This window comes from Phocoena phocoena, chromosome 3 (genome assembly GCF_963924675.1).
Source record: "Phocoena phocoena chromosome 3, mPhoPho1.1, whole genome shotgun sequence".
NCBI lineage: Eukaryota > Metazoa > Chordata > Mammalia > Artiodactyla > Phocoenidae > Phocoena > Phocoena phocoena.
In genome coordinates this window covers 76,106,525-76,118,876 of record NC_089221.1, presented here as the reverse complement: position 1 = coordinate 76,118,876, position 12,352 = coordinate 76,106,525, and the positions used below count along the sequence as shown (strand labels likewise).

The following is a 12,352-nucleotide window of genomic DNA, read 5'->3' as shown; positions in this document are numbered from 1 at the left end:
GGTTTTTCACAGAGCAAAAGTTAATTCTACTGAAGTCCAGTTTATCAGTTTTTTCTTTTATAGATCACGCTTTTGGTGTCAAATCTAAGGACTCTACCTACTCCTAGATCCTGAATATTTTCTTCTGATTTTTTTCTAGGAGTTTTTAGTTTTATGTTTCACAGTTTAAATCCATGATCCCTTTTCAGTTAAGTTTTGTATAAGATGTGAGAATTAGGTTTGGGTTTTTTTGCCTATGGATATTCAGTTGCTCCAGCACCATTTGTTGAAAAGACTGTCTTTCCTCCATTTAATTGTTTTTACATCTTTCTCAAAATTCGCTTGGACATATGTGTGTGTGTCTATTTCTGAGTTTTCTACTCTATCCCATTGATCTATGTGTCTGTTATTCTGCCAGTACCACATTGTTTGAATTGCTCTAGCGATGTAAGTCTTGAAATTGGGTAGACCCATCCCTCCCACTTTATTTTGCTTTTTCAAAATTGTTTTATTTATTCTAGTTTCTTTACCTTTTCATATATATATATATATATATATATATATATATATATATATATATATAAATAATCTTGTCTCTATAAAAAAGTTTTCTTGGATTTTGATAGGAATTAATTAACCTGCTTATCAATTTACAGAGAATTGACATCTTTGTTGAGTCTTATATGAGCATAGAATGACTTGCATTTCTTTATAGCTTTGATTTCTTTCATAGGTATTTTGTAATTGTCAGCATACAGGTCTTATACACATTTTGTTAATTTTACACCTGAGTATTTCATTTGTTTGAGTGGTTGTAAATGGTATTATAATACTTTAAATTTCATCATTAATGTTTCCATTGCTGTGTATAGAAATATAATTGATACTTGTAAGTTTATCTTGTCTCCTGCATTCCTTGGTGCACTCACTTATTTGTTGTAAGATTTTATTTTTACTTGCTAGATTCTTTGGGATTTTCTTTGCAGATAACCATGTCATCTGCAAATAGGGGCAGTTGTATTTCTACCTTTCTGATTTGTATGTCTTGTCTTTCCTTTTCTTGTCTCATTGCACTGGCCCAAACCTCCAGCACTATGTTGAATAAGAGTGTTAAAAGTGCAAATCTTCACCTTGTTCCCTATCTTAGGGAGAAAGCATTCAGTCTTGTACCATTAAGTATATAATGTTAGCTATAAGCTTTTTGTGGATGCTTTTTATCAAGTTAACTAATATAATTGAATATGTGACTGCATTTCAGTTTCAAAAAGGAAGTGTTTGTTTTTGCTTTTGAAGTTGATCTGTTTTTTGGCTTATCTGTCATGGTGCCAACAGTTGGAATTTATGTATAGTTATTAACAGTGAATAATTGAAGTGCCCTTACAACATTGTTCAAACTATCCAAATATGGAGTAACAATTTACCATTGTTGATACTAAAGACATTATGGAAAACGTTGCTTTATGTGTCCAGGTTTGCCCCCTCTCCCCATATTGCTGCCTGATTCCGTAGATATCTTTCTTTGGCCTTCTTAGTATAGTCGGGGATGCCTTATCTTCTCATCTACCCACTTTATGAATGTGTATTTAAGATTAATGATATGCTGGACCAGATCCTGCTGCTTACTTCTTTGAAAGTATATTACTTTCTGATTCCCTATAAATCAAAATTTCACAAGTTATTTCTTTCAGTCACTAAATGGAGTTTTATGATTTTAAAAGAGTTGACATAGATTAAAGAAAAAAGGAACATTTTCTGGGCAGCACAAGGGCTTCTTTCTGTGAAATGGTTTGAATATTTTAGATATAAGGGACTCTGTTATTTAATAAAGTTACAGTAAAATGCCTTGATCAGTAGATGAATGCATTGCTCACTAGATTACTAAACAACCAGTGCCCCCTGAATGGATTCACTCAATTCAGACATTTGATCTGCCCTTTCTAACCCTTGATAGCACTCCAAGGTTTTGCTGCTATGTGTGAGAACCCAAGATAAGCCTCAAACTTGGATTCTTTCTGAAGGTATAATGAGCTACCACCCCAGCCATTTGGCACACCACCCATGTTATTTTAGAAAAAAAAAAAAAAGCCTTTCAGTGGAATGGGATTATTTTACTTTAGCAGTTTTCTATGTTATAAAGTTTAATTGCAAGTTTAAATGAACAGAAGTAAATTTGTGCCCATATGGCATTAAAGTATGTTAACTTTAGGGGAGAGAAATAATATGAATAATGCTTAGAGATGTTTTTCTGTGCCAGAAACAAAAGCATACCATTCTTAAAATTGTATTTTCACTGAAATGTACCTGTCTAAGAAAAGAATAATCTGTTTTTTGCTTTTTTTTATCCTTTTCTTGGATCATTGACAGTTCTAAAAGTAGAAAAGATCTGTAGCCTAGTAATGGTTTTACAAGCATCACGGTAACTGGGCAAATAATCTATTGTAAATTTCCTACATGTCTATTGATGTCATTAAACACAAGCATACTGTATTTCAGAATCATTTAGTTATCTTCACTGTTACTGACAGTTGGTGCATTAGTTCATGTTAAATGGAATATCTCTTTAAACTATTCTTGACATTTCCTAGATTAGATGAATTATGAATTTGATTATTAAAATTAACCTTTTATGTTCATCTGGTATGTTGTTCTGAGCCAATGTCCTTTTGTACTAAATCTTTATCTTTCTGTGCTCTGGAAAAAAAATCTTTATTCAGGTAGATAGATAATGCAAAGTATATTTTGCATGAAATGTAGTTTGCAATATATACAGGTTGTTTTACATACAAATATTTTACAAATATATCTTGCATGAGCCAGAAGAAGGATAGGCATATTCTAAGTTTGTACATCTTGTTATTTCTTCTTCCTTTCCTCAAAATTAATTAGTATTTTGGAAATAATAGAAATGAAAATTGGCTAAATTCTACTAGTACCAGTAAAGATAAACTATATTTGACTTCTAAATTATGTGCTAACTGATGCCCTCCCCACCCTCTACCACATCCCCATTGCAGTACTCTCTAGGTTTTAAGAACATTTTGTTAAATTAGTTAAAGGGAAAAGATTCTAAAAAATCATGCTTGGCTATTATGTCATAGGCAGATGGGCCTTCTCATTACACTCTTTATTTTATTCTTCTTCATGAATTTGTCAGGGTTTTTTTTTTCTGATTTTTAAAGAAGAGACTGTACAAATTGTTCTTTGAACCTCTTTTTCCCTTGGGAATGCACTCCTGCATCCACACATATCCATATTCATGTGTGTGTGTGTACTACTGGGAATCTCTTGTGGGGAATTTGTGAATTATTTGATCAGAGCAGAGGGATTCTGATTACACTGTGATATAGAATTGCGAAAGAATTCTGGAATTTTATTCAGAATGAGTATTTGGAATCAGTATAACACTATTCAAAGTTGTATGGAATAACTTAACAAAACCTGTTGTAACTCCTTGACTATGAATTGATTTTTAAGTGCAGAAAGTTGTGTTTGGCCATTTTTACAGATGAAAGAGACTGAGGCAGAGGTTAATGGATTGCATGTGGTTATCACATCTTCAATTAGAAAATCATTTATTTCAAGGACATTTGAACTCCTTTTTCAAGAGTAACTTTTTCTAGGAGTTAGAGCAGATGCAGTTTGAAGGAGGGAAGACCAGTTTGTGACAATGTTTACAGGCATTAGGTTTCCCAAATCTAAGATTAAACGTGGGTTTGATTGCTAAGAAGTATGTAGACTATATGAAAAGATTGTGTATACTTTTTAGCTTTGCTTAGGTTCCTGAAATAACTTGTTGAATACAGAATAGCTAGTTGAAGCTATACTAGGATGCTTAGAAAACATATTCAGTGTTCATCTGTACTCATTTCCCATCTAGCTCCTAGAACAATTGTCTCTGTGCTATGCTAATGTTAAAATCAACTGAGGGGCACAACCAGTATATCAGATAAAATATCTGTTTGCTAAAACCTTGCTTCACTGAGCTAGACATCTTTTGGAGCCTAAAAACAGGTTGTTCAAACAACTTATGTTTAGTGATGGTTGATTTGGTGGAAATATTAAAGAAAAACATGACAGTATTAACAACTAGGAAGTAAAAACAGCTAGCAGGTGCACTTGGCACATAGAAACTAGAGGTGAGAGCTGGGAATTAGGGAATTACTAATTCATTATTCTATGAAGTAATAAAGAGCTATGCAATTTATTTGCTTACTTTTTACTGTCTCCTAAGAGCAGATACCTTTATTTTTCTCTTCTATATCCCCAGTGCCTGATCAATGACTGGTACATAGCAGCTTCTCAGTAAACATTTGTTGACTGAGCAAACTTCCTGATACAGAGCAAGAATTAGACTTCACATTGATTAATTCTATATTCGTTGCTGTAATCAGAGTAGAAGATTGCAGGTAGAGGGTAAAGAATTATTTTTGTTTGCTTTCAAACAGGCTATTGCTGTCTCAGAGATCATAGTTATTTCTTAGGAAATAACAACAAATTTATGTTTTTGTAGATGAGGGACATTTTCAAGGCATCAGTTGCTTGAAGTAACAAGATTCATGAAATGGGAAAATCTAATATTAGGAAAGCGGTTTCTTTTTAGGGTCATGACATATGTAACATTGGAAGTCATTGGTTATAGAACAGTTTAAGTAGATACCGGGATGCAGGATGATCCTTGTTTGAGGTAATTTAGGGGCCAGTGCAAGAATTCTGACTTGGACCTGGAACCAGTGACAGTTTATTTGGGACTCCTCAGTGCACTGAGAAATCCTACAAATCTTAGAACCAGTCTAATACTATAGTGGTCTGCATTCCCATACAACTTGAGGTCTGTAAACAATGTACTACCCATAAGTTTAAAAAGGCTGCTGTCCATTGTTCTAATGATTTCATAAAGATATTTGTCTGTATTTTTCACTTAAAAAGCCCAGTGTACATCTTTAGAGACAGTTATTAATTTACTTTTTCTAAGGACAGAAACCTATATAATATCTAGACAGTATATGTATGTATGCATATTTGTGTATACACACATAGGTAGATAAATGTAGATAGAGGAATATAGATAATGTATATTATATTAAAACTTTCACATCTTTCCTAATTAGTGATAATTTCTGAATAGTTTCAGAGGTGGTGTGGGCTGACAATCTTGGCAAAACTATGTTCCCATAGGCAGCAGAGAAGAGACCTGGTCTCAACATATTTGATAATTCTTCAAGCAATATGTATCTATTTAGGGAAAATAGTCCATTTGGGACAGAATGGAGAAAGGTCCATAGTTTCTGTGACTTTGTCTCCAAATCAATACATACCCAATGTGGTACTTATTTAGAAGTTTCTTTTTCTTTTAGCAAATCTTCTTTTGTGTTTGTAATGATATAGATAGATATAATTTCAAAGTTATAAGCCACTTACACTGTAAAGGAATTTTGAAGCTCTCATTTTTTTAAAAATACCTTTGTAATTCATAGTTTTTCAAGATATTCTTCCACTAACATATATATACACAAACACACACATAGTGGTAAGAAAATTTAACATGAGCTTTACCCTCTTGACAAATATATAAGTGCACAACAGTATTGTTAACCATAGACACTATGTTGTACAGCAAGTAGATCTTTAGAACTAATTGATCTTGCATGACTGGAGTTATATACCCATTGAACAGCCACTTCCCATTTCACCTTCCCCCCCAGTCCCTGGCAACTACCATTTTACTCTCTTGTTTCTCTGAGTTTACCTATTTTAGATGCTTCATATAAGTGGAATTGTGCTGTATTTGTCCTTTTGTGACTGACTAATTTCACTTAGCATAATGTCCTCCAGGTTCATCTATGTTGTTGTATATGGCAGGACTTCCTTCTTTTTTTTTCTTTCTTTTTTTTTTTTTTTTTTGCAGTACGCGGGCCTCTCACTGTTGTGGCCTCTCCCATTGCGGAGCACAGGCTCCGGACGCGCAGGCTCAGCGGCCATGGCTCACGGGCCCAGCCGCTCCGTGGCATGTGGGATCTTCCCGGACTGGGACACGAACCCGTGTCCCCTGCATTGGCAGGCGGACTCTCAACCACTGCGCCACCAGGGAAGCCCAACTTCCTTATTTTTGAAGGCTGAATAATATTCCATTATAGGTACATACCACATTTCCTTTATGCATTCTTCCATCATTGGATATCTGGGTTGTTTCCATATCTTGGCTATTGTGAATAATGTGGCAACGACTATGAGAGTGCAGATAGCTCTTTGAGATTCTGATTTTCATTCTTTTGGATATATACCCAACAGTGGGATTACTAGGTCATATGGTAATTCTATTTTTTTTTTTAGGCACCTCCATACTATTTTCCATAGTGGCTGCACCATTTTGTATTCCCACCAACAGTGTACACGGTTTCCAATTTCTGGAATTACTGTGGTTATCAAGTGATATGCTCTTGCTGTACATATATTTGATATGCATCTGCCTCACATGGTCCATGCTTATTTTGTTATACTCTTTCCAAATAATTTATAAAAGTGATTTATTTGTATTGATAGTAAAAACACCTTACACTCAAAAACTGATTTTCTTTTTTTTTTTTAAGCTTTTTTGTATGCATTGTCTCATCTGATTCTTATAGGCCCTGTATGGTCAGTCTCCTCTTAGAGTTGTTACTGGGAATTTTCTAAGAACCTATTACACATTTTAAATTAGAGCTTTATTGTTCAAACTAGTCTGTCTGCAAAATTGTAAGCCACTTACATTGTAAAGGAATTTGGAAGCCCTCATTTTTTAAAAATAGCTTTGTAATTCATAATTTTTCAAGATATACTTCCACTAACATTTTTATGTCAGTGCATTTATAGGATTGAGCAAAAAATTTTATAGTAGATGGCATGAATATTTTACTTTAAGTCTGCAGTGCAAAAGAACAACAAAAAAATGTGTGGGGAATTCTGTTATGAGTTAGCAAGTCTGTGGGTTTAATTTGAATTCGCTGAAGAGAGTGGACTTCGGAGATTCACAGTTAATGAGCCATTTCTCTTAAAGTATTCTGTCACTATGGGATTGCATACAGTTAGAACTGACAGTTGGAAACGTGCTGAGATAGGAAAACTAAAAAACAGCTGTCTCTCTGGGCAAATGGTACCAGCTGGTGAGGCTCTCCAAAGGAAAATATTTTATATAATAAAATAGCTTTCAGATATCACTAAAGTTATGTATTATATACTTAAGTTTTCTTTTGTTTTTGATTTTTTAGTTTGCTTTTGTCAAGCCAAAATACTACGTTTTTTTTTTCAGTTTATGAAGTTTTGTATTTTGTTGACAACTAATCTCTTTTGCATATATAAGCAATATATATATAAAGCTTTCAAGTTTACTTTTTGAAATTGCATGGGAATCATTGGAAAGGTGTTTTTATTTCTTATATGGGTTTTAGAAGTAGACACAATTTTTTCCTGTCAGGTCTTTTCTAGAATGAAATAGATTTTTTAAATGTCTTGAATTGTTTCAGAAATGAATGGTTATGTTGTTATACTCTGAGAAAAGATTTATACCACTGAACCTTTTTTTTTTAACTTTTAAAAGTAGACTTTATTTTTCAGAACATTTTATTTTCAATGTGGATCAAGTTTATTTTATTTTATTTTTTAACATCTTTACTGGGGTATAATTGCTTTACAATGGTGTGTTACTTTCTTCTTTATAACAAAGTGAATCAGCTATACATATACATATATCCCCATATCTCTTCCCTCTTGCGTCTCCCTCCCACCCTCCCTATCCCACCCCCCTAGGTGGTCACAAAGTACTCAGCTGATCTCCCTGTGCTATGCAGCTGCTTCCCACTAGCTATCTCTTTTACATTTGGTAGTGTATATATGTCCATGCCACTCTCTCACTTCATCCCAGCTTACCCTTCCCCCTCCCCATGTCCTCAAGTCCATTCTCTATGTCTGTGTCTTTATACCTGTCCTGCCCTTAGGTTCTTCAGAACCTTTTTTTTTTTTGTAGATTCCATATATATGTGTTAGCATACGGTATTTGTTTTTCTCTTTCTGACTTACTTCACTCTGACAGTCTCTAGGTCCATCCACCTCACTACAAATAACTCAATTTCATTTCTTTTTATGGCCAAGTAATATTCCATTGTGTATATGTACCACTGAACCTTAATTTAAATTTTGGTGGGTCCCATTCTTTTGACATTGTCAGATCTAAGTGACAAAAATTATCATTTAAGTTTGTAAAAAAAATTTCCTGTATTTTATCTAATTAGGAATCTTACTTTTGTGGCAGAATGGTGTTTATTGAATTTCTAGAATGCCTGTATCCTGAGGTCCTTTAGTTTTGTACATGGAGAAACTGTGTAATTAATGTTTATGCAAAAACAGGCAGATGGCTAGTGTATACTACAGACTTCGGTAGAGCTTCATCCTTTCACTCATAAGACAAAACCTTAGCTAAAAGTAATAAATCTAACTGAGTGTATTGTATAGGTAGTAATCTACCTTACCTCCTCTTTGGCTTATTAACTATACCTTTTTGTTTACTTTGTTAATGGTTGTTATGGGGTTTACAATATGCATCTCTAACTTGCTGTAGTTTATCTTCAAATTATACCACTTCAAATATAATGTGAGAGCCTCATAACATTGCACTTTCATTTCTTCCTATATCTGAGTTTCCATCTGGAATCATTTTCTTCAGCATAAAGAACATTTTATATTATTTCTAGTACCAGTCTGCTGGCAATTTATTTTCTTGGCTTTTGTTTGTCTGGAAAGGTCTTTATTTTGCCTTCATTTCTGAAGGATATTTTCAGTGTATGTAGAATTCTAGGTATGAGGTATTTTTTTTTCTTGGGTTACTTTATAGATGTTTCCTCATTTCTTCTGGTTTGTATTTTTTCTATTGAAAAGTTAGTAGTATTTCTTATCTTTGATAATCTCTATGCAATGTGTTGTCTGGCTGCTTTTTAGATTTTCTCTTTATTACTGGTTTTCAGCAGTCTGATTATGAATGTGCCTTGAGGTTCTTTTCTTCATTATCTTCTTTGTTGAGCTTCTTGGATATGTGCATTTATAGTTTTTATCAAATCTGGAAGATGATCGGCCATTATTTTTAAAAATATTTCTTCTCTCCCCCCTCCCTCCCCCCACCCTGTACTCCAATTACATGTATGGTAAGCTGCTTGTTATTGTCCCACTGGTCACTGAAGTTCATTTTTTCAGTTTTTTTCCTCTCTTTCTTTCTGGATAGCTTTTATTGCTCTATCTTTACATTCTCTAATCTGTTCTTCTGCAGTGTTTAATCAGATGTTAAACCTATTCACTGAATTTCTTATTTCAGATGCTCAGAATCTGTATTTTTCAGTTCTGAGCAGTCCCATTTTTGGTTCTTTTTAAAAATCCATTTCTTTTCTCATTATATTTATATTTCCCTTTACATCCTTGAATATTTTTTATAATATCTAGTTTAATGTACTTGTCCCCTAATTTCATCATCATCTCTATTATTTCTAGGTCTATTTTTATTGACTGATTTCTCTCCCAGTTATGGATCACTTTTTCCTATTTCTGTGAATGTCTATAGCAATTTGTACTGGATGATGGACATTATGGTGAGTGTCTGGAATTTGTTGTCTGCCTTTAAAGAACATTGAATTTTGTTTCAGCAGCAGTTAGGTTAGGTTTATTGTGGAATAGTTCATTTGTGGACTTATTTTAAAGCTCAGCTAAGGTAGATCTAGAGTAGCTGTTACTCTAGGGATAGTTTAGCTCTTTTCTGAGAGAGCATTTGACCCTGAGGCATCACTCTTCTTGGGCCACTGCTAAATACCACTAACTACTCCGTGAAGTCTTTACTCTGGCTCGTTTCAACTCAAATGTCTCAGAGCCCTATAAAAGCTCTTTGAATCGTTCACCTTTAAACTTTTCAGTAGTTTTTTTCCTTAGTAGTTTTCTTACTCTAGCCTGTTGGAAATTTCACCCTGTGCATTCACAGCATAGCCAAAGACTTACAGGAACTCATATGTAGATTTCTGTTAGCTCTTTTTCTGCATAACTTCCTTATCTCTGGTATTATGCCCTGCAAATTCCAGTTACCTCAGTTTCCCTGAGCTCAAATCTCCTTTTCCTTAACTCAGGCCACTGGGTTCTGCCTGGGTTCCTCCTCCCTGAGCCACAGTCCAGAAATGGCCTTCAGGCAGAAAGCCAAGGTGATGATGGGGCTCGTCTCCTTTGTTTTCAGGGATCACAGATCTATATTGCCTGTTTTCCACTGTCTGAAACAATTTAATATATTTTACATACTTGTTTATTTGTTAATGGTGAGAGGGCAAATCCAAATGCTAGTAATTTCATTATGGCCAAAATCTAACAATTTATCTTACTTTTATTTGCTGTTGTTGTTTATAATATAGTAGAAACAGGAAGATCGAGGAAACTTCTCTTCCTCTCCCTTCATTGGAGAAGTTATGAAAGCGTTATCTCCTGATTTAAGATAGCCCATCTTTCTTAGAATAGTGGTTCCCACAAGAAACCACATCATTATGTTCAATAGACTTGCCCTCTATTTTAGCTCAAAGAAGAACTTTCTTGTTAAATTGTTAAAGCTCTCCATATAGAAAGGTAAATGGAGAGTGGTAAAAAATAGTACTGTTTTTATTCCTGCCATCATGGTAGGGAATAGTTACCTTGCTTTGAAAAAGGTTAAAGAGGCAAAGTGTTAATCTACGATGTAGTTGCTGATATTCTTTTAGTTTCACAAATTCAGAAGACATAGCAAACACTACTCTGAGTTTATTAACCTACCTAATTTTTTTTGTCCCTAGCCATAGTGTAGTCTTATTCTTTATGTGAGTGCTTTTCCTTAGGTAGAGTAAATAATTTATAAGAAATTTATTATTTGCATGTACAATATCTGATTTATACTTTGTTTCTTTTTCTGGCTTGCTGATATCTATTATTAAACCTTTTATTTTCATGTATTGGTCTACCTTAGGTGTGTGAACTAGAATGTGTTTCCTTGAGTGTGTTAATAAACATCAGCCCAAAGTCATTCAAGAATGTCTATTTGCCTTTGAGATCATTTTTATAAATGTCTACTTTAATGGAGTGAGAAGGAAAGAGGAGAAGATCATGAAAAGTTAGTGGGATTCTTTACCTAGATGCCTGACTTAGTGATGCTTTTGTCCTGAGTGCCCGAGTTCAAGAACCATGGAATCACAAGTCTTCTTGTTTTTGAAACATATATATTGATATTATTAAGAGTAACAGGAAAAATTGGGCTCTAGCATTTCATGACAAATCATCTGCAAATACTCACTATTGAAACTAAAATTATATAATTTTATGTGGCCAGGAAATGAATCAAGAGCAGTGCTTTTTACAGTGTACATCTCAGAAAAGATGCTGGTCAGACTTTTTTTCCCTTTTGGGCCGGGGCAAGGCGTACTGTGGAAAGTCTCTATGGGTTCCAGGTATGCTGTTTAGGCCAGGGATTCTTAACCCTAGGGGATAGGATTTAGGGCATGGGGTCTGTGAACCTTAATGGGATAAAAATTACATCTTTATTTTACTAACCTCTAAGCTAAATTTCTTTTAATTGTAAATGTAGGCATAAAAAATAGTAATATTAGCAGTCTTGTGACTTTTTCACAGAAATAACCTGTTTTTATATGATAAAATTATAGTTTTAGATATATCTAAAATGCATTAATGGACTTCCCTGGTGGTGCAGTGGTTAAGAATCTGCCTGCCAATGCAGGGGACACAGGTTCTCTCCCTGGTCCAGGAGGATCCCACATGCTGCGGAGCAACTAAGCCCGTGAGCCACAACTGCTGAGCTGGCGTGCCACAACTACTGAAGCCCATGTGCCTAGAGCCCATGCTCTGCAATGAGAAGCCTGCGCACCGCAATGAAGAGTAGCCCTCACTTGCTGCAACTAGTGAAAGCCCGTGTGCAGAAATGAAGACCCAACGCAGCCAAAAAAAATGAAAAATTTTTTAAAAAGTTAAAAAATGAAATGCATTAATAAGGAAGGACATATATTACGATATTATCACAAATCTGGTATTTAAAAAAATTTGAACTGTATTCCACTTTAATTGGTTTCCTTTGTAATCCTGTATATTTTAATTTTTTAAAAAGCATTGTCTGAGAAGAGTCCATCAACTTCATCATACAGCCAAAAGAGCATTCTTTATTTCACACATTTAGAATGTCTAGTTTAGGCAGTTAAAATTACTCTCTTTTTACTTTACCTACCTTAAATATCCCCTTTTGTTTCTGTTCTTGCCTGCTGGTATTAGGTTACTAATAGGCCTTTAATTTCAGTTTTACATCTCACTCTCCGTTAACATCTTTATTTATTGACTATGTAAC

The 12,352-nt window shown here is 34.3% G+C and overlaps 1 protein-coding gene across 2 annotated transcripts in view; it reads left to right on the top strand.

Moving 5' to 3' along the window:
* ARB2A (ARB2 cotranscriptional regulator A) overlaps positions 1-12,352 on the top strand; it is a 384,523-nt gene that overhangs the window by 39,243 nt on the left and 332,928 nt on the right. The gene's annotated exons all lie outside the window — the stretch shown is intronic.